Consider the following 19,533-nt stretch of genomic DNA (forward strand, 5'->3'; position numbering starts at 1 on the left):
CTCCATTTTCCTCTTCTTCTTTTCTCTTTTTAGCTGTTTTTAAGTATTTTTTCTTCCTTTTATTTCCTTTCTTGTTTTTCTCCTCTAGAACTCCATTTTCCTACCTCAACTTTCTCTTTTTAATTATTCTAAAGTGTTTTTTTTAATTTCTCCCTTTTCTGTCTTATTTTCTCTTCTATAGCTTCATTTCCCTATCCTTTTGTCTTTATACTTATTGTATTACTTTTTCTTGTTGCTAGCTGCTTTTAGTTCTCGTTTCTCTTTGTTACTTTCTCTTTTCATTTTTGGTTCTCTATTAGTTTTTTTCTCTTTTATTTTCTGGTGTGTGTGTTTAGCAGGAATTTTTCTTTTTCACTTGATAGGATCCAGCAAATGTGCCCACACAGCCCAGTCACAACTGTGTTTTTGGTGTCTTTACTCACTGGGAAAGAGCCAAGACCACCTCCTATACCCCCTGATCAACAATAGGCAGTAGCAAGCACAAGCCAAACCCACCCTAAACTGAGGGGCATGAAAAGAGAAAGAATGATACATACCATTCCATTCTCTAACAACACTCATAGGAGCCAGTTGGTGAAAGTCTAACAACAAATCAACACACAATCTTCAATTGAATACCTTTAAGACAACCCCAAAGTGCCCCAAAGACAACAGATAATTTTAGCTCACATGAAGAAATAAGAGAAGAGCTCAAATAAATAATCTAGATACTAAGGTGGATAATATTTCTGAAGATGAAGAAGTAATAGGACTATCTGAAAAAAAAAATCAAAATATCTGTATTTAGGCACCTTCAAAGGGCTGACAGAAATGTTGAGGAAAGTAAGGAGAACACAGAAAAACTTTAGAAGAATTCAAGGAAATGATGCAAGAATAAACAGATAAAATAAATGAAAAATTTGGACCAAACCAAAACTTGTGATTAGAAATCCAAATTAATTCTAAGATTTCAGAAATGGACAATGCATTGAAAGGGGAAAGGAGTAGATTTGAAACAATGGAAGACCAAATTAGTAAACTTGAAGAAAAATCTCTCAATACTAGTATGCTAGTAGAACAATCAGAAAAAGAATGTAAAAAAAAAAACAAAAAAAAAAAAACAAAGAAAACCTAAGAGTTATGTGGGACACCATGAAGAGGGACAACTTATGAGTGATAAGAATTCCAGAACAAGAAAAGACAATAAAAAGGAGAGAGAAAATTGTTGAAGAGGTGTTGGAAGAAAATTTTGCTAGCATCATGAAAGATGAGAAGATAAGCATACAATAAGCTGAACAAACCCAAAACAGGATAGATCCCAAATAAAAATCACCAAGACATATCATATTCAAAATTTCAAAAATGAAAGACAAGGAAAGAATCCTGAAAGCAGCTAAGAAAAAGCAAAAGGTTACCTACAAAGGAGAACCAATACAACTAAGCTCTAATTTTTCATCAAAACCAGGCAGGCAAGAAGGCAATGGGACGACATACACAAAATTCTGAAAGAAAAAAACTTGCCAACCAAGAATCATACACCCAACAAAACTGTCCCTTAAATACAATGGTGAAATTAGTTAGCTTCCTGATAAACAGAAATTAAAGGAATTTGTAACGAACAAATTTGTAACAAACAACTTCACAGAAAATGCTAAAGGGTGATCTTTGGACTAAGAAATAGCAACAACCGACAAAACCTGCGATTACCACACATGACAACACTACCCAGAACTCAATCCAGGTATGGAAATATTTAAAGTAGAACAAACCTACAAGACTGAAACTAGTGAACCAGAGATTTCAATACATAATGAAGACAACTACGAAGCAAACAGAGGGAATAGTGTAGGGACAGAACCCCCAGATGGCAAGGAAATCAAATAGATATTCAGATAAAACAGACTGTTTTAAACAAGGGTTAAAGAATAAATTACAGAGTAAGCGCAAAGAAAATTAGTATACCTGCATATCAAAATAGAAAAAAACAACAAAACAAAACAGGAAAACCAGGTTCAGTAAACATTAACACAGCAGAAAATAAAATGAAAAGAAAACCAAGGAACAAAATGAACTCAGTTCAGAAAATGATGTGGGAAAAATAAACCAGCAGCACCATGAAAAAAAAAAAAAAAAAGAAGTAGCAAAATGTTAGCAATCGATTCATACTTCTCAATAAATACACGGAGTGTAAATGGATTACATGCATGAGTCAGAAGGCAGAGTGAACAGAATGGATAAGAAAACAGGATCTGTCAATATGCCATCTACAGGAGGCACATCAAAAAGATGGAGACAGCCTACATGCTCATCAACAGAAAAATGGTTAAACAAACTTTGGTACATACATACAATGGAGTACTACCAAACACTGAAGAATAATGAATCTTTGAAATACCTCACATAATGGATGAACCTGGAGAACTTTACGCCAAGTAATATTAGTCAGTCATAAAAGGACAAATATTATTGAGACCAATGTTGTAAAAAGTTTTAAAAGCTTTTTTAAAGTAAAATAAATTATCTATGAAAGTTGCTGGGGGAGAAGGAAGGGATAATTATTCATGGGCTAGAGGGCAGACACAGGTTAATATGGGTAATAGAGCAGGCAATATACAAGAAGGGGGAGGTTAGCAGAGAAAAGATGAAGGTGGCAGGAGACACAGGGAGGAATGCAATTGTCAAGTATCTAGAGCCAAATACTACTAACTGATGGTCCATGGAGGGGATTGCAATCGTTGTAATGAAGCAAAGTATATGATTTACTGAATGTAAAACTGATGTTCTGCTCTATAAACCTTCACTCAACTCACAATAAAAAGTTTATAAATAAATAAATTAAATTAACGGTGTATTTTGACACCTGGGTTTCAGATGAATGTATTAAAGATCAAATCTCTAAATACTGCAACAGCCAAAAAAACGCTCAAGTTATTCTTTTACCCTCTTTTATTTCTGTGAAAGAAAGGAAGAGATCCACAGATATTAAAATAAGGTAGATTTACCTCCGAAAGCATGAAATTATTTAAAATTATTACCTAAATCTTTTAATAAGCCATTGGTGATATAAATATGGAGTCCCTGGTATAGCACTGTATGTAGGAGAAGGACGAGTAATTCCAAGGCTGGCATTTCAAACTCACCAGTTGCTCTTCAGAAACCCCATACAGGATCACTATGAATTGGAACTGACTGGACTGTATTTTAAAGCAACTATAAGTATATATTAAGGAGCTCTGCTAGCATAGTGGTTACGAATTGGGCTGCAAACGACAAGGTCAGCAGTTTGAAACTACCAGCTGTTCCGTGGGAGAAAGATGAGGCTTTCTGCTCCCGTAAAGATTTACAGTCTCAGAAACCCTGTAGAGGGTCGCTATGAGTCGGAACTGACCCCACGGCATGTAACAACAACAACATATGTATATATTGACTCCTGGTGTGATGTTGCAGGATAATGCACTGGACCGCAAGTTTGGTTTGAACCGCAAGCTCGGTGTTCAAACCCACCATCTACTCCATGGAAACCCTACACAGAGTCACTATGAATCAGAACTAACTTGACATCATTTAACAATAACATACACACACACATACATACTTCCATGTAGATACTGTTGTTAGGTGCAGTTGCAACAGTTCTGACTCATGGCAACGCTATGTTCAACATAACGAAACACTGTCTGGTCCTATGCCATCCTTATCATTGTTGTTACATCTGAATCCATTGTTTTGCAACTGGATTTCATTGGGGAGGTCTTCCTATTTTTCACTGATCTTCCATTTTACCAAGCATGATGTCTGGCTCTAGTGACTAGTTCCTCCTGACAACATGTCTAAAGTATGAGAGACGAAGTCTCACCATCTGGCTTCAAAGGTGCATGGTGGCTCCATACATTTATACATACATGTTATCTTTACATACATACATAGATATATACATCAGATATATCTGGTGTTGTCTACTTTCAGTCTAGATCCATCTGATATATATGTATTGTTGTGCCAACTCACAGTGACCACCTGTATAGTGTTTCTGAGGCTATAATTCTTTGCTGGAGCATAAAGCCTCATCTTTCTGGGAGCATGGTGGCTCTGTAGGGTAGACAGCAGACTGAAAACCACAAGGTCAGTGGTGGGAGGCCACCAGCTAAAAACAATATATAGTGGAGTCCTGGTATGGTGCTGTGGGTTAATGAGCCAGACTGTAAAGCCGTTTGAATTGTAAGGTCGGCAGTTCAAGCTCACTAGCTACTCCTTGGAAACCCTATACAAGGTCGCTATGAGTCAGAATCAACTTGATGGCACTTAACCACAACAACAAATAAGGAGCTCTGGTAGCATAGTGCTGCTAACCTCAAAGTTAGCAGTTCAAAACTACCAGCAGCTCTGTGGGAGAAAGATGAGGCTTTCTGCTCCCATAAAGATTTACAGGGTCACTATGAGTCACAACTGACTCCATGGCACATAACCACCACCGCTACCATTAAAACAATGCATATAATAATGAAAAATGGAGAAAAAAAAATCAGTGGCCAATAGTAGAGGACTAGTGCCATCTAGTCAGTTTCAGCTTATAACACACCTATAGGACAGACAACAACTGCCCATAGGATTTCTAAAGCTGTCCTCTTCATGGAAGTCAATTGCCTTGTCTTCATCCCACTGAGTGGCTAGTGGGTTAGCAGCCAAATGCCTGTCCACAATGACATGGCTAAATAAGAGATGTTCTGGTGTGGCACAGTAGGGTAAGTGCTGGACTACAAGGTTGGTGGTTCAAATCTACCAGCTGCTCCTTGGAAACTCTATAAAAGGTTGCTATGTGTCAAAACCAACTTGAGGCACTTAACAACAACAAATAACTACACACTTATTGGGTAAAGTGGTATGCAAATATTTATAATTTTTAAGTAACAACAACAACAAATAAAAGACATAAAACCACTATATGAGAACATGAAAAAGTACTTAAGGCAAATATTAAAATACATGCATATATACATGGACTTCAGAAAATTTGGGGGTAATTTTCAATATTAAAAGGAAAGCAAGTCAGAGTAAAAAGTGGACAACCCTATGTCACTAACTACAGACGGCCATGCTTTTAAAAATACACAACCGCTACAATTCATTATTGTTAGATTGTTAGAATTCTGGGTGTTCACTGAGTGGGAACTGACTCCAAGGCACTTAGCAACAACAATTATTGTTTATATTATCCGTGATTATTTCCAATTAAAACCTTCTTTAACGTTTGCAGACAAACAGTACCCCGAAGTGTAAAAACTCCTTACAGAGGCTCTGGAAAGAGCTTGCTGGTTCTGGTGGTGGTTTTGTGTATAGGACTCACGAAGACCCCCAGCAAGATGGATTGACAGAGTGGCAGCATCTAATGGGCTCAAGCATGGCAACAATAGTGAGGTTGGCCCAGGATTGGGCAATGTTTCATTCTGCTGTGCATAAGGTCGCTATGAGTCAATACCGACTCAATGGCATCTAACAACAACAATTCTTTGCTAGAGCAGAAAGCCTCATCTGTCTCCCATGGAGCATTTGGTGGACTTGAACTACTACCTTGTGGATCGCAGCCCAATGTGTAACTGTATCACCAGGGCTCCTTATGTAGCACGGCAGCCAAGCTCTAAAATGTTCATACCTCTGAAATGCACTGCTATAGAGTCACTTCTGACCTCGACTGCCTCATCTTTGTCTAGAGGCACAAAATTGGGTTCAAAATGCTAAACTTTCATTCAGTAGTCAAACACTTTACACACTGCAACACCAGGGCTCCTTTTCATACCACTATTTTGGAACAATTTAGAATTGATCTATTTTAAGGTCAAGGACCTACGTAGAGTATAAATCATAGTAAGAGGGCAAAATCATTAATACAGAAAATCTTTATATCTAGGGCATAGGATTTTTGATTTATTTGGTTGCTTCCCAGCAACAACTCCTTGGAAACCCTACACAGGGTCACTGGAAGTTGGAACCAACTTGATGGCACACAACAACAATAACAAAGGATGGTTTATACACAGTTTTTATTGATAAAATATAATCCTATGCAGTATGTTTCAAATAGTTCATGTCTCTGACTGCTAACTGAAAAATTGGTGGTTCAAATCCATCCAGAGTCACCTCAAAAGAAACACTAGATGATCTAGTGCTGGAAAAATCAGGCACTGAACTCACTAGAATATAATTCTACTCTGACAGACATGGGGTCTCCATGAGTCAGAAATGACTCTAAGGCAACTCTTTTTGTTGTCATATTAACCAAGGAGCCCACATGGCCCAATGGATTACTCACTTGAGGCTGCTAACGTCAAGATCAGCTTAAAACCCATTAGCCTCTCCTCAGGACAAAGATGAGGCTGTCTGCTGTCAGCTTTTGTTGGTCTTATTACCCATACCCAGTAAGAAGATATGAAGCAACACTAGGTAGGAAGTGGAAGGTTTTCATTTCTAAAAGCTTTAGGGAAAATAAGCAAACTACAAGCAAAATCGAATACTCATCTCATTGTAAATCCATTTGTTTTCATATTTGTCTTTCCTGACAAATTCTAAGGGTTTGGATCCAACTCTTCTGCACTGAGTGTCTAGCTTCTGGCATAGTGCCAGAAGCTCCTATTAGCATATAATGGTGAGCGTTGATGTGTAGCTTTCTTCAAACACTTAATTACATGTAAATTTTTCCTTGGCATAAATACAATTACATATAAGTACATTGTTGGTGTTGTGAAGTGCTGCCAAGTTGGCTCCAACTCTTAGAGAACCCTTATACAGCGTCTTGGAGAAGCGGCTGGTGAATTTGAACCGTCAACCTTGTGATTCAAACCAAACTTGTAGTCTATTGCTTATCCTATAGCACCATACCATGATTCCATACAAGCATATAAACAAGAAACATCCCAAAGGATTTCAGTAAGATTAGGACAAATGTTACATCAGATATATACACGCATATACATACTCACAGTGTAGTCAGGGGGAAAATGCAGCACATGGGACATATTTGAAAAAAAAGTAATATCCAAAGACAAAGGATATGCTATTCAGACCTTTAAAGCAAATCACATTAATTTAAATAGTCTTCTTTTTAAAGTATATTGTTTTCTTTCTTGACTATCTAGAAGACCATATCCAGCATTTTAACTATTACTATAAGAAATAACTTATAAAGATGTTATCATAGTCACATAGTGTGACTGAGTATAGATTTGGTTCCATCATCAAGTCTTTATGAACATAAAAAGGGAGTTTATCCAATTCATTTGATCTCATTTTAACTGTGACTGGGTCAAATTATACTACTTATTCATGTAAAAAACCTAGCTTCAAAAAAGTCCACAGAATAAAAGGCAGTCAGTTAGGAAGCCCATCTTGGTGCCTGCTGTGGATGTTACAGAAGGGCATGATTTTTATTTAGAACTGTTAAAATGTAATCTTTCAATTTATAAAGCCAATATCACCTTCTCCTCCCTCTCCCATTCCATTTCGAACCACATTATAGCTAAGGAAACATCCAACATAATTTTTTTTTTAATAGCCACTTGTTAATTTCTGATCTCATTTTAGTGATCTGCTCTACTAACCACTGGACCTTTTATACATAAAAGTCACGGGTGCTGTACCAACAAGGAAATCAGGGCCTAGTTTGAGGACCAAACAAACACAGAAACACAGATTAAGGGTGACTAAGATTTGCAGGGCTGAATCTGTGTGTAAATTCACACAACCTTTATACAATATTCTCTAAAAATAATGCCTGAAACGGAAAGATTTACTCTATAATATTGCAAGAACTTTTCCAGAGTTAATACACTGTCCTGAAATTGGAAATGGATGAACCCCTGCTCGGACTTTTGACTGATACACACCTCTTGAAGGTTCAGTGGCAAAATGGTACTGCTTTGCCAGAAGGCTGCTCTTCTTGCTTTGTGGCCACACTAATGATAGCTGCTCAGAGGCCAGTTAATAAAATGAAGGATATTAAGCAAATAGCAATCCATAGCAACACGGGAATGGGACTGGAGGAGGAGGCAAGGCCATAGTTCCTCTTGAAACCTGCTGAAGCAGGACGCCCCCTACACCTGTGTGTTCACCCTGTAGTTCACCCCATGCTATGGCCAGGTGTGGAGGGGGCCAGTGCAGCAGCTGTAGAGAGGTGCATCAACCTCATTCCCAACTACTTGTCCCCCGCCCCGCCAACACCTGCTGGATACTAGGGGAGGAGAGGCAGACCTGAGATCTGGGAGACCCCAGGCTTCCAGCAATCAGCCAGCTTCAAAGGCCAGGAAAGGCGTATCCCACTGCAGGCGCCAAACCACCCGCTTGGCAGAAGCAGGGATGGTTCATCAGAGAGGCCTAGCGCCCCTTCCTCGCGCCACTGTCCGACGAGTAGTAGCCACCCTCCACCCCCCTAGGCCCCTGTTATGCAATGATGTAGTGAAGCCCCTTCCCCATTTCTTGCGCTGAGCCCTCTCTCCCAGCCTCTCCTCACCCTACCCCACCCCCGGCCGCCTCGGCCCAATCCCGCAAGAAGCGAACAAAAGCGCGTCCCGGGCCTCCTGCGCTGGGCACCGCGGCCGGCCGAGCCGCAGTCTCCCCAGGCGCCAGTGGCAATGACCAACCTGTAACCCTAATGCTCATAACGGTCATGGTGGTGGCGAGATACGGCAGCGGCGACACCGGGCAGCGCGGCGGGAGACGCGTGGCGGGTAGGATCTGTCAAAGGCGCGGCCCCCACACCGGGCGCAGACGCGGGAGCCTTACCTATGGCAGCTGCCGTCATTGCGCGCTCGACTTGGGCTAGTGACCGCGGCTCTGCTGATTTTATTAATTAATGGTGTTACGGTGCTGCTACTGAGGTGGCGGCGGGGTGCTTAGGACCGAGAATCTTAAGGGTTTAATTCCCCCCACACCCCTTTTTTTTTTTTTTTTTTTTAATTTGTGCTGCAGGGGCTGGGATGATGCTGTGAGATGGAGGGAGGAAATGGGAGACCAGGAGGCTCTGCAGTTGGCGGGGATCTGAAGGGTCGGTATTAGCAGGTTCCTTCTAGCTGGTTGCCACCGGCAGTCAGTCTCAAAGCAACAGCTGGGATCTAATATGCCAGCGAGTTCTCCTGGTCTCTGTGGTGTTCACAAAATACGGCCCTGTACCGACATACCGGGAATACAAGCAATGTTTTATTGCCATCAGCCTGCGTGGAGTATGCCTGTTTGGATAGTCTGGAGGAACTTTGTGCCTGGGTGTGTTCCTGTTTTACTGTACACAGTATCTGAGGGTGATATTGCTAATGGTAGTCTTCTAAAATTTTTGAAAGTTTGCCTGACACTGTTTTTTATGATAATGAGACTGTATAGTTCAGAAATTGATGCTACCCAGTACACCAACACAGGAAGCCACATCTTGCTTTCTGGGACTTCTTAGAAGGCAGGTTCAAAGCTGTCTTCACTCTGTGCACTGTCTCCGCAGGCTCAGCGGTCACCTGCACTTTAGGTGCACTCAGAGAAGGGTCTACTGTAATATATCACCCGGTTGTGACTTATTAAAACCACCAAGGAACCCTTGGCTGTGATTTAGCACATACATAAAGGCAGGTAGAAAACTAAATGAAGCTTCCTGTAAAAGTAATAACCCAAACACAATTTTCTATCACAAAATGTTTTATCCCAAGAGATAAAAGTAAAATCCTACACACACACATACAATAAAGCTGCTTTTGGGGGGGAAAATTCTGGTTATATATTATCTGTTACCATTTTCAAACCAATTCTTCACAAGTTTTTTCCATATTAGTACTGGCAGTTGTTAATACAAAATTTAAAAATAGTTGGCTTTTCATGAAATACAGAACCCAGTGAATTTTTTTTCTTTTGATTTTAGAGGATTTCTAGAACACGGATTTCAAACAACAACAACAACAAAACAAGTTTTAAACAAAAGAATGAAATTATTCTTCATGACACAAAATGGAAAGTAAACAATGGAACAAATTTGTTAGGAAGACTATCAATTTATTTAATCATCTTAATTCACTACTCTTAACTGCTTAATTTAAATACTAGTTAATTTCGGTGTATATTTTAAATAATGTAATCATTCATCAGCATCCACCAAGTTAGAATCATCAGCTACATGGAAGGAAGTATTTAAGGATCAAGATACTTACAAAGCATTGAATCAAGTGGTAAAAAGGCAGCTATTTTAAGTAGGCTATTTTTACTAATTTTAGGACCACCCACCACCAAACAAGTATTTCAGACCCTTTTTTATCAGTGGCTGAAGTAACTTTTTAAAAGTATCTATTGCTCATGCATAGGAACCAAACAATCCCAGGGTGAATCCATAACCTTCAAGCAAGCAACCTTGAAGCAGCTCAGTACATTTCTCTTGAAATCTGTAGGAACTCATTATGCACGGAGGTAGACAGTATCCCAAAAGGCAGATATCTATGTCCCAAATATTACATTAGCCCTTCTACTTGCTCACCACTCCATCAAGCATCTTTCCAATTTCAACATGATCTGAAACATTAAACATGGCAATAAACTAGTGAAAAAAAATTGCTGCTCTGTGGTTTGGGATATGGATATAATTCCAACGTGTGTTTTGTTTGGCTTGCAAATTATTTTTGAATAATTAAGATGAATTACCAACATTTGAAAACCATGAGATTTTTAGTTCCAATTAGGCTTCTGTTTCTGTATAGTAAGGATCTGGAAGCATATAGGCCCCTCCTTTAAACAGACCTACCATTTGCCCAGTCCCTGCAGCCAGCTTTACTAATAGGCCTCAGAAGAATTTTGAGTGTGTGATCCTATACAGTCAAATCTGTATTAAAAAGTCTGAGATTGGGGGGAAGGAAATCACTAAAGATAAAACAGTCCAGCTACAAAGAGAACTTTACAAAATAGAGGGTGAAGCCAGATCAATGTACAACCAAGATAATAAAAAAATGGCTCAGAGAAAGATGTGTTCATAAACTGGCAAGTCTTTTGGAATGGAAATAGCTATGAAACGTAAGATAGTAAGAACTTTATGAAACTGAGGTTTTTGCTTCTCATTAATTAGTCTATTCCTGTTGTTTATTTCTTAGCATGCAATTGAATTTGCAAAGACTTCATTTTGCTCTGATCAACCATCAACACTCATGGAAGCAGCAGTCAAGAAATCAAACTACATGTTGCACAAGACCCCTTTAAAGTGTTCAAGAGCAAAGATGTCAGTTTGAGGACTGAGGCATGGTATTTTCAATAACCTCATATGCATGTGAAAGTTGGACAGTAAACAAGGAAGACTGTAGAAGAATTGATGCATTTGAGTTATGGTGTTGGAGAAGAATATTAAAAGTACCCTAGACTGTGAAAAGGGAAAAAAAAAACACAGTCTGTGTTGGAAGATGTACAGCCAGAATGCTCCTTAGAAGCCAAGATGGCCAGACTTTATCTCTCATACTTCGGACATATTATCAGGAGGGACCATTCCTTGGAGAAGGACTTCATGGTTGGTTAAGTGGAGGGTAGTTAAAAGGGAAAAACTCCCAATGAAATGGATTGGCACAGTGGAAGCAACGATAGGCTCAAGTGAAGCACTGATGGTGAGGCTAACTCCGGATTGGGCAGTATTCTGTTCTGTTGTGCATAGGGTCGCTATGAGTTGGTACCGACTCAACAGCACCCAACAACAACATTGTTTATTTCTACCCAAAATTAGTATCCTGTTTGACATGGTAATGAATTACTGAATAAACAATAATAATACTAAAAAATAAAACTGCAAAAGTCATAATGGAAAAGTCATATATGAGAATAGATGTATTGGATTCTGCTGTGGAAAGATTCTATTAGATAAAAATTTATGAAAGCCTTAAATTTATGAGTATAGTAACTACACAAAACTCAAATTACTTTAAACTCTTAAGATTAGTTTTAAGCTGTACCTGCTTGCTTATACAAGGGAGCTTCAAAAAGTTCATGGAAAAATTAAATTAGTTTTTTCTATTAACATTTTGATGCTCCTTTGCGTTATGTCATTTCAGGACAAGCATATAATCCATTTGGCACCAAATACTGATGTAACTGAAGGTTCTGTTAAACATATTTTGTTATTGTTAAGTATAGCAAACCTGTATAGGGTTTCCAGGGCTATAAATCCTTGCTGCAGCAGAAAGTGTCATCTTTTCTCTCCGAGTGTCTGGTAGGCTCGAACTTGTGATTCACAGTCCAGTTCTTATCCTGAAAAACCACAATGCTCCCCAGAAATATTTCAGGGGTGATAAAGGTCCAGAAAAGCCACTTGAAAATTATAAACATGTTAGCCAGGGCATGTCTAGTGTCTGCTATCTCACTAACATGGATTGGCATAATAAAAAACTCATTCTGTGTAGAATGCACATATTTTGATAAGGGAAGACTAGGGGTAGGCGTAACAAAACTTGGTGACTGGACCTTCACAGCAAGATGCAAAAATCTATTGTAAGCATTGGGAAAATGAAAGAGATGATAAAAGATGATACCACTGTATTCTGTATTCCCAAAGACCTACTTCATCTAACTTAGTTCTTGTCTTAGGTCTTGTGAAAGAAACAAATGGGATAGCTTTCACTTAAGGATAGATCTTCCAATTTGGTCGTCTTAACTCATAAGTAATATTCTTGGTGGAAAACTTTAGCAATTTCTTGTCTTTTCATGCAGGAGCACTGGGATACAGTGGGTTAAGTGTTGGGCTACCAACCTCAAGATTGGCTGTTCCAACTCACTAGCTGCTTCCAGGGAGTAAGATGAGGTAGATTGCTTCTGTAAAGATTTACAGCCTGGGAAACTCTATGGAGCAGTTCTGTCCTGTTGGGCTGCTATGTATGTGTCAGGGGAACAAACACACTGTATGGCAACGGGTTTGTCTTCTCATTCGTCAGCATTTTCATGTGACCACAAAAACATTCATTGTGGCTTTCTCTATTCTAATTTAAACATTCCAAAACAGCTATTTTAGAAAAATAGCTCACTTCTTATTTTTTCCTAAAGGCAATCATTACCACGTTTCTTTAGTAATAAGGATAACCTGGGGCATCTTAACTGTCTCCATGGAGATTTTGATTAAATACGTTTGGAGAGGGACATATAACTACGGAAAGATCTGTCTTAATAAAAGAAATCCACCTTTTAGCAGCATGATACCAGCAGTTGGCACATATTTACAGACATTTCGTTCCTAATAGGCTGAAATGGACCAGCCCACTCACTCCCCTCTGCTGTAAGTCCTGTGTACTTCCATCACCATGGGACTGGACTAGTGCCAGGATCCTTAAGCCCTTACATTCTAGCTACAGCACCAAAAACAAAGCAAGTGCAACTAGGGGGTGAAAGATCAGCTGGTGAATCAGATCTGAGGTCTTTGCAAGGTTGTTATGTGACAATTTTGTGTTTACAGTAGTTCCTACTTTCAGTGAAATTAGCTATAGTTGGGAGATAAGCTTAGTATAACCTGGACATAAGAGGATGGAAAAATAATACTAAATTCCAAAAATATAGACACTGTTAAGCAAACAGAAATGTATTGGAATGAGAAATAAATTGATTTCTGTATGGAGAATGAATTGCCTATGATATGGGGAGAGGGGAACAGAAAACCAACCATACTTGGGTAACAAAATATTATAAAAGGAATTATGACCCTCACATTATCAAATATTAGATTAATTGGAAATTGTTCTTACTTCACCATTTTCTTTTCAGAAAAAAACCTTGGCTTTAGAAGAAGAAGAAGAAAAAGACTGTGAAACCACGAATAAAAAGTAATACCCAATAAAGTGTCCTGCTGGGAGCAAAACAGAGGTCTTATTGTGCTCAGTGACTGCTGAGCCCTCACCCAAAGGAACTAAGGAGTTCTAAAAATAAAGGTCATACCTCAGATAAATCATTCAGCAATAAAATGGTAGGGATTCTGACAATTTAATAAAAGCTGCAGGCAGCTAAGAGTAGATCTTTGGGTTCTAAAATTACCTCAAAGATTTCATTTATTGTATAACTATCTTAATATGTTCATCGTGACAAGAGGCTCACACCTTTTGGGGTTGATGGGGTACTTAACAGTAGAAGGCAAGCCACAGAGACACAGAAGTGCTAGCTGGGAAAAAGGGATGTACATTGGGCGACAGAAGAGTGATAATGGGTATTGATTATAGGCCTGGCCCAGCTATGGCAATGAGGGTTGTGGTTCACCTCCCCAGTTCTCTTCTTGTAAAATGCCCAGATTTGGAAAACAACCTTAATGCCAGGATGGGGTGAACTGAGTGGCACCTTAGAAACAAGCGGTGGACTGTACTGGGCAGTGTTCATGCCACATGGAATCTGCTTTAACATATTGCTATAAGAATTACTACTAACTTCTCATAACTAGCCCTTGTCCATAAAATTGTCCTCTTTTTTATTGAATTTGCCTCCTGGAGGAAGATATAACCTCATCCTTACCCAGGAAGCAGTCTGCAACCAATGACAAGTGGACAAGGTTATATAAAACACTGGCTTTCTTGAAGGTGGACCAAGTCTGCCATGGACCAAGTCACAGTTTCTTGGAAGTCTGGGCTGGAACCAACTATTTCTGAGACCACATCCATCCATATTCCCTTTCCCTATATCCTAATCTGCTTTCCTCAATTTCTCTCCAAAACACTCTTTGAATAAATCATATGCATCTAATTCTTATTTTAGACCCTACTTCTAGGAAACCAACAACCTAAGATGACTTTATATTCTGTAGCTCATTTTCTAGGGTGTTTCCAGAAATCTTACCAAAAATGGTGGTGGCTGATTAGTGCCATTGAGAAGGTACCAACTCAGAATAACCCTGTATAAGGTTTCCATGGCTGTAAATTTTTGCAGAAGAAGAAAGTCTCATCTTTCTCCCTTGGATTGGTTGGTAGGTTTAACCGCCCACTTTGTAGTTTGTAGTCCAGTGCTTATCGTGGTACAGAACCACCACACTCCTCTACCAAAATTTTATATTTTTAGAATTAGTCTTAGAAATTCTAAAAAAATTAATGTACATTCTTTTTTAGATTTTCTACTTAATTATTTTTACTCTGGAAATAAGAGTTTTTCTTTTCCTTTCTAAATGTATGTTTTTGTTTTTTCCTTGTTTTTCTGTGTTGGTCGGGAATGCTGATTAATTAATCTTATTATTAATCATTAAGTATAATACTTGCTATAGGTTTCTTAACAACAATAGGTTTCTTGGTCAATAAACTTTATTAGATAAGTTACTTATATTTCCAATTTGCTTAAGAATTTGTTTGTTTTTTTTCTTTTTTAAGTCTTGAATGGTTTTAGCTTTATTTTTGTTTTACATACAATACTTTCCCTGCATCAATTGACATAAGCATGCTATATCTCCTTCTATCTATGGTTAAAATGATGCAATTGATTATGCTAAACATTGCATTTTATTGTTTATGTTAAGTGCCGCAGAGTCACTTCCAATCCATAGTGGCCCTCAATAGGGTTTCCAAGGAGTGGCTGGTGAGCTTGAACTGCTGACCTTGTGGTTCAAACCGACTTTACAGTCTCACACATTAACCTACAGCACCATACTAAGAGTCTATTGCATACCTGGAAAAATCAACTTAGTCATGATCTCTCTTTATCTTTTCTAAATAATATTTTTTGGTGTTTTCCATAAATCTTAGCACAGAAAATATGGTTTTTATTTACAACTGGTACACAAATTATGTGGAATCCTGGTGTGGTGCTGTAGGGTAAGCACTGGATTGTTAACCACAAGGTTGGTGGTTCCAACCCACCAGCCACTCCTTGGGAACCCTATACAGGATCACTATGAGTCCGAACTGACTCAACAGCACTTAGTAGCAACAACAGAAAAACAACAGAAATTATGAGTTACTATTTCTTGGTATATAATGTGCTTGGAGTATGTGCTCCTGGTGAGTATACTCCTGGTATGGTGCTGTGAGTTAATGCACTGGACTGCAAAATTAGTTTGAACCACAAGGTCAGCAGTTCAAGCTCACCAGCTGCTCCTCAGAAACTCTAATAGGGTTGCTGTGGGTCATAACGGACTCGACGGCACTTAACAATAACAACAACAGATACCTTATTATGATTCATGGTGTGGTGCTGTAGGATCAGCACTGAGCTTCAAACCACAAGGTCTGTAGTTCCAACACACCAGCTGATCCTTGGAAACCCTATACAGGGTTGCTATGAGTCAGAACCGACTCGACAACATTTAACAACAACCTATCTTATTAATATACTGTGTCGGTTATTTTGTAAATACTCCATTTAAGATTTACAGATCTGCAGTCAGAACTGGACCATTGCGCTGCCATCTACCCCTTCATTTCATAATGTCCTTGTCAGATTTTAGTATCAAAACCATAATAATCTCACAAAATAAAGTGGGATTATTCCCTTTTTATTGTTTGGAAGACTGTACAAGATTGGGATAATATGTTCCTTAATTGTTTATAAAACTAAAAAGTGAAGTCAAATGTGACCAATTTTTTCTTGTATATATAGATATTTTTATTATTAAATCAAATTGTTGAATGATTTTAGAATAACTGCAATTTTATACTCCGCAAATCAGATTTTGCACACAGTACTTTTCAAAGAATCTACTTCAGCTAGCTTTTCAAATTTATTGGAAAGTTGGGCATAATATCCTCTCATTAGCTTCCTAATGTTTCCAGCATCTCTAAATTTGTTAAGTGCCATCGAGTTGGTTCTGACTCATAGCAACCCTATATAGGGTTTTCCAGGAGTGGCTGGTGGGTCTGACCCGCTGACCTTGTGGTTCGCAGTCCAGCGCTGATCCTACAGCGCACCTGTTTCTGCGTCATTTTTCTTTTGTTTTTCATCGTGCCAGAGATTTGCCAATTTATTAATTTTTTCAAAGAACCAATTTCTGGATTTGATCATCTTTGGTATGCATTTATTACTTGTTGTTTAATTAACTGTTTTTATATAGTTTTCTGTCTTTTACATTTTTAAGATTATTTTCCCATTCCTTTATTAATTTCAATAGTCCATTGACCATTACCTTTCTTCTTTTTAAATATTTGTATCTAATGCTGAGATATTATAATTGCTGTTTATAGACATTTCACATATTAGATATGTAGCATTTTCATTATTGTTCAGTTCAGATATTTTCAAATTTCCATTTTGTATTTCAATCATGTGTCATATAGAATTATGTTTCTTAATTTTCAGGCACATGATTGTTATCATTATTTTTAACTTTTTCTTACTGTTTTTAGTTCAATTTTATTAGGATCAAAGAACAAGTTCTAGAAGATTTCAGTCTTTGAGATTTGTTGAATCATGTTTTACAGTTCAGGATAGGATCAATTTGTATTTTGAGAAGAATGTGCAGTTTCCATTTTTCAGATTTTCCAGTACAGTGTACAATATATGTCAATTGTTGTTGTTATGTGCCGTGGAGTTGGTTCCGACCCATAGAGACCCTGTACAGGGTTTCCGAGACTGTAAATCTTTACGGGAGCAGAAAGCCTCATCTTTCTCCTGCGGAACAGCTGGTTGTTTCGAACTGCTGACCTTAAGGTTTGCAGCTCGATTCGTAACCACTGTGCTACCAGAGCTCCTTATATGTCAATTAGATCTCTAATTAATCATGTAGTTCACACTTTAACCCTTTGTACACTTCTTTTGCTTGATTTATCAATTTTCCAAAGAATTATGTTAAAATATAACACAACATTGAGGGTTTGTTTATTTCTCGTTGTATTTCTCTCTGCTTCTCCTTATATAATATAAGGCTCTGTAACAAAGATGCATACAAATTCAGTTATTATATTTTCCTGATAAAACCTTTGTCATTCAAAAGCGACTTTATAATTAGCATTTTTTCCCTCTATAGCCACACCAACTGTTTCTGCTATATATTTCTTTTAAGTTTTTACTTTCCGTTCCCTTACTTTAAACTTCTTTTTTCTATTCCTTATACTTAACACTTTTACCCTCATCCTTTTACTTTTGTTTTTTTTTTTATATCTGAATTTTTGCAATGCGTCTGATTGTACATATAGTTGTATTTTAACTATAGTATTTTGACCATTTATATGAGAGTAAATAAAAATGTATTGCTACAAAATCATTAAAATATATCAAAATGTGAAGCTATTGTGCCTCAACATTTCCCCCATCCCATTCTATACACTTCTGAAGGTGATGGTTTAACCTCTCTGATCCTTCCCTGAAGAATTCTTCACTCTTTGATACACACCACATCAAAAATGGAAGTGTTAGCATCTCCCAGGGATTCAGATTGCAGTTCTTTTAAAGGTTCTTTGAATTTAGGGAACCAAAAAAGACAGTATCAGGGCTATAGGCAGGTGGGGGAAGGTTTCCCCATGAAATTCTTATATATCAGACTTTACTTCCCTCAAAGAATGAGCAGGTGTATTGTTTAGATGGGGAAGGAAAAAAACAATCCTTGATACAAATTTCCTGATCTTTTTTCTTACCGTTGTAATTTTTCATTTACATTAATTTGTTTTTCATAATAAGCCTCTGTGATTGTCCTAGGTCCTTCCAAAAATCAGTTTCCGTGACCTTTTTGAGTCAACCTTTCTACCTTGAATTTAACTGGCCCCTTAGAAGCCACTGTTTTGATCAGACCTTATTTTTGAAGGCACCTTAATGAGACTAAGGTAAGTAAATTACTGAAAAACTTATCTGCAGCCATCCACTGATCTCAGAGACATGCTCAAACATAATTTCATTCATATATGAACTGCATCCTAACAACAATGCTTTTCGGCTTACTCTCATATTTCTTTCTGGATTTCCTTTCGTTACTGGTGGAAGATGGTTTCATTTCATTTTTTTTCTTAAAAAATGACTAATTTCCAAATGTTGAGATATAATTTTATCTTTATAGACTGAATTCTAGGTTAGCATTTGTTTCATGTCAGCACACTGAATATAAAATTTTACAATCACTGAAAGATAGCTTTCCTTTTGAGAAGTTGTCTTTGCAGATGCTGTGCTGTTGATGGTAATCTACTTTCTCTCTCTCTGCTTGTTTCTCCTCCCCAAATCTGTGTGCCATAATGATTTCTGCCAACCTACCCAGTGAAATGAGCTGGGCCTGACCACTAGCGCTCGAGTTAATCATAGACATATGACTTTCTCTTTCCTTTTGTTCCTGTTTCCCAGAAAAGATTCTTTTCTGTTAAGACACTCCCTCAACTACAAGTGAAAAACAAGAGACAGGGGTCACAAAACCAGCCAAAACCTGATTTGATCCAGCTAACAAGCACAGGTACACAAGCCAAACCATTTGATGGACTTGTGACTTGGCGAGGCTGAAAACACACCTCCATCTATGCACTGAACTCAAAGCAAGTCACAGTGACCTTGTGTAGGGTTTCTCCAGTAAAGCACCTGGTGGACTAGAACTGCTGACCATGTGGTCACCAGCCCAACATGTAACCCAAAATGCTACCAGGCTTCCATATCAGTGGCTCCATATAAACACTGGACTGCAAACCACAAGGTCTGTGGTTT

The sequence above is a fragment of the Chrysochloris asiatica genome, unplaced genomic scaffold, assembly GCF_000296735.1.
Source record: "Chrysochloris asiatica unplaced genomic scaffold, ChrAsi1.0 scaffold00029, whole genome shotgun sequence".
NCBI classification, from domain to species: Eukaryota; Metazoa; Chordata; class Mammalia; order Afrosoricida; family Chrysochloridae; genus Chrysochloris; species Chrysochloris asiatica.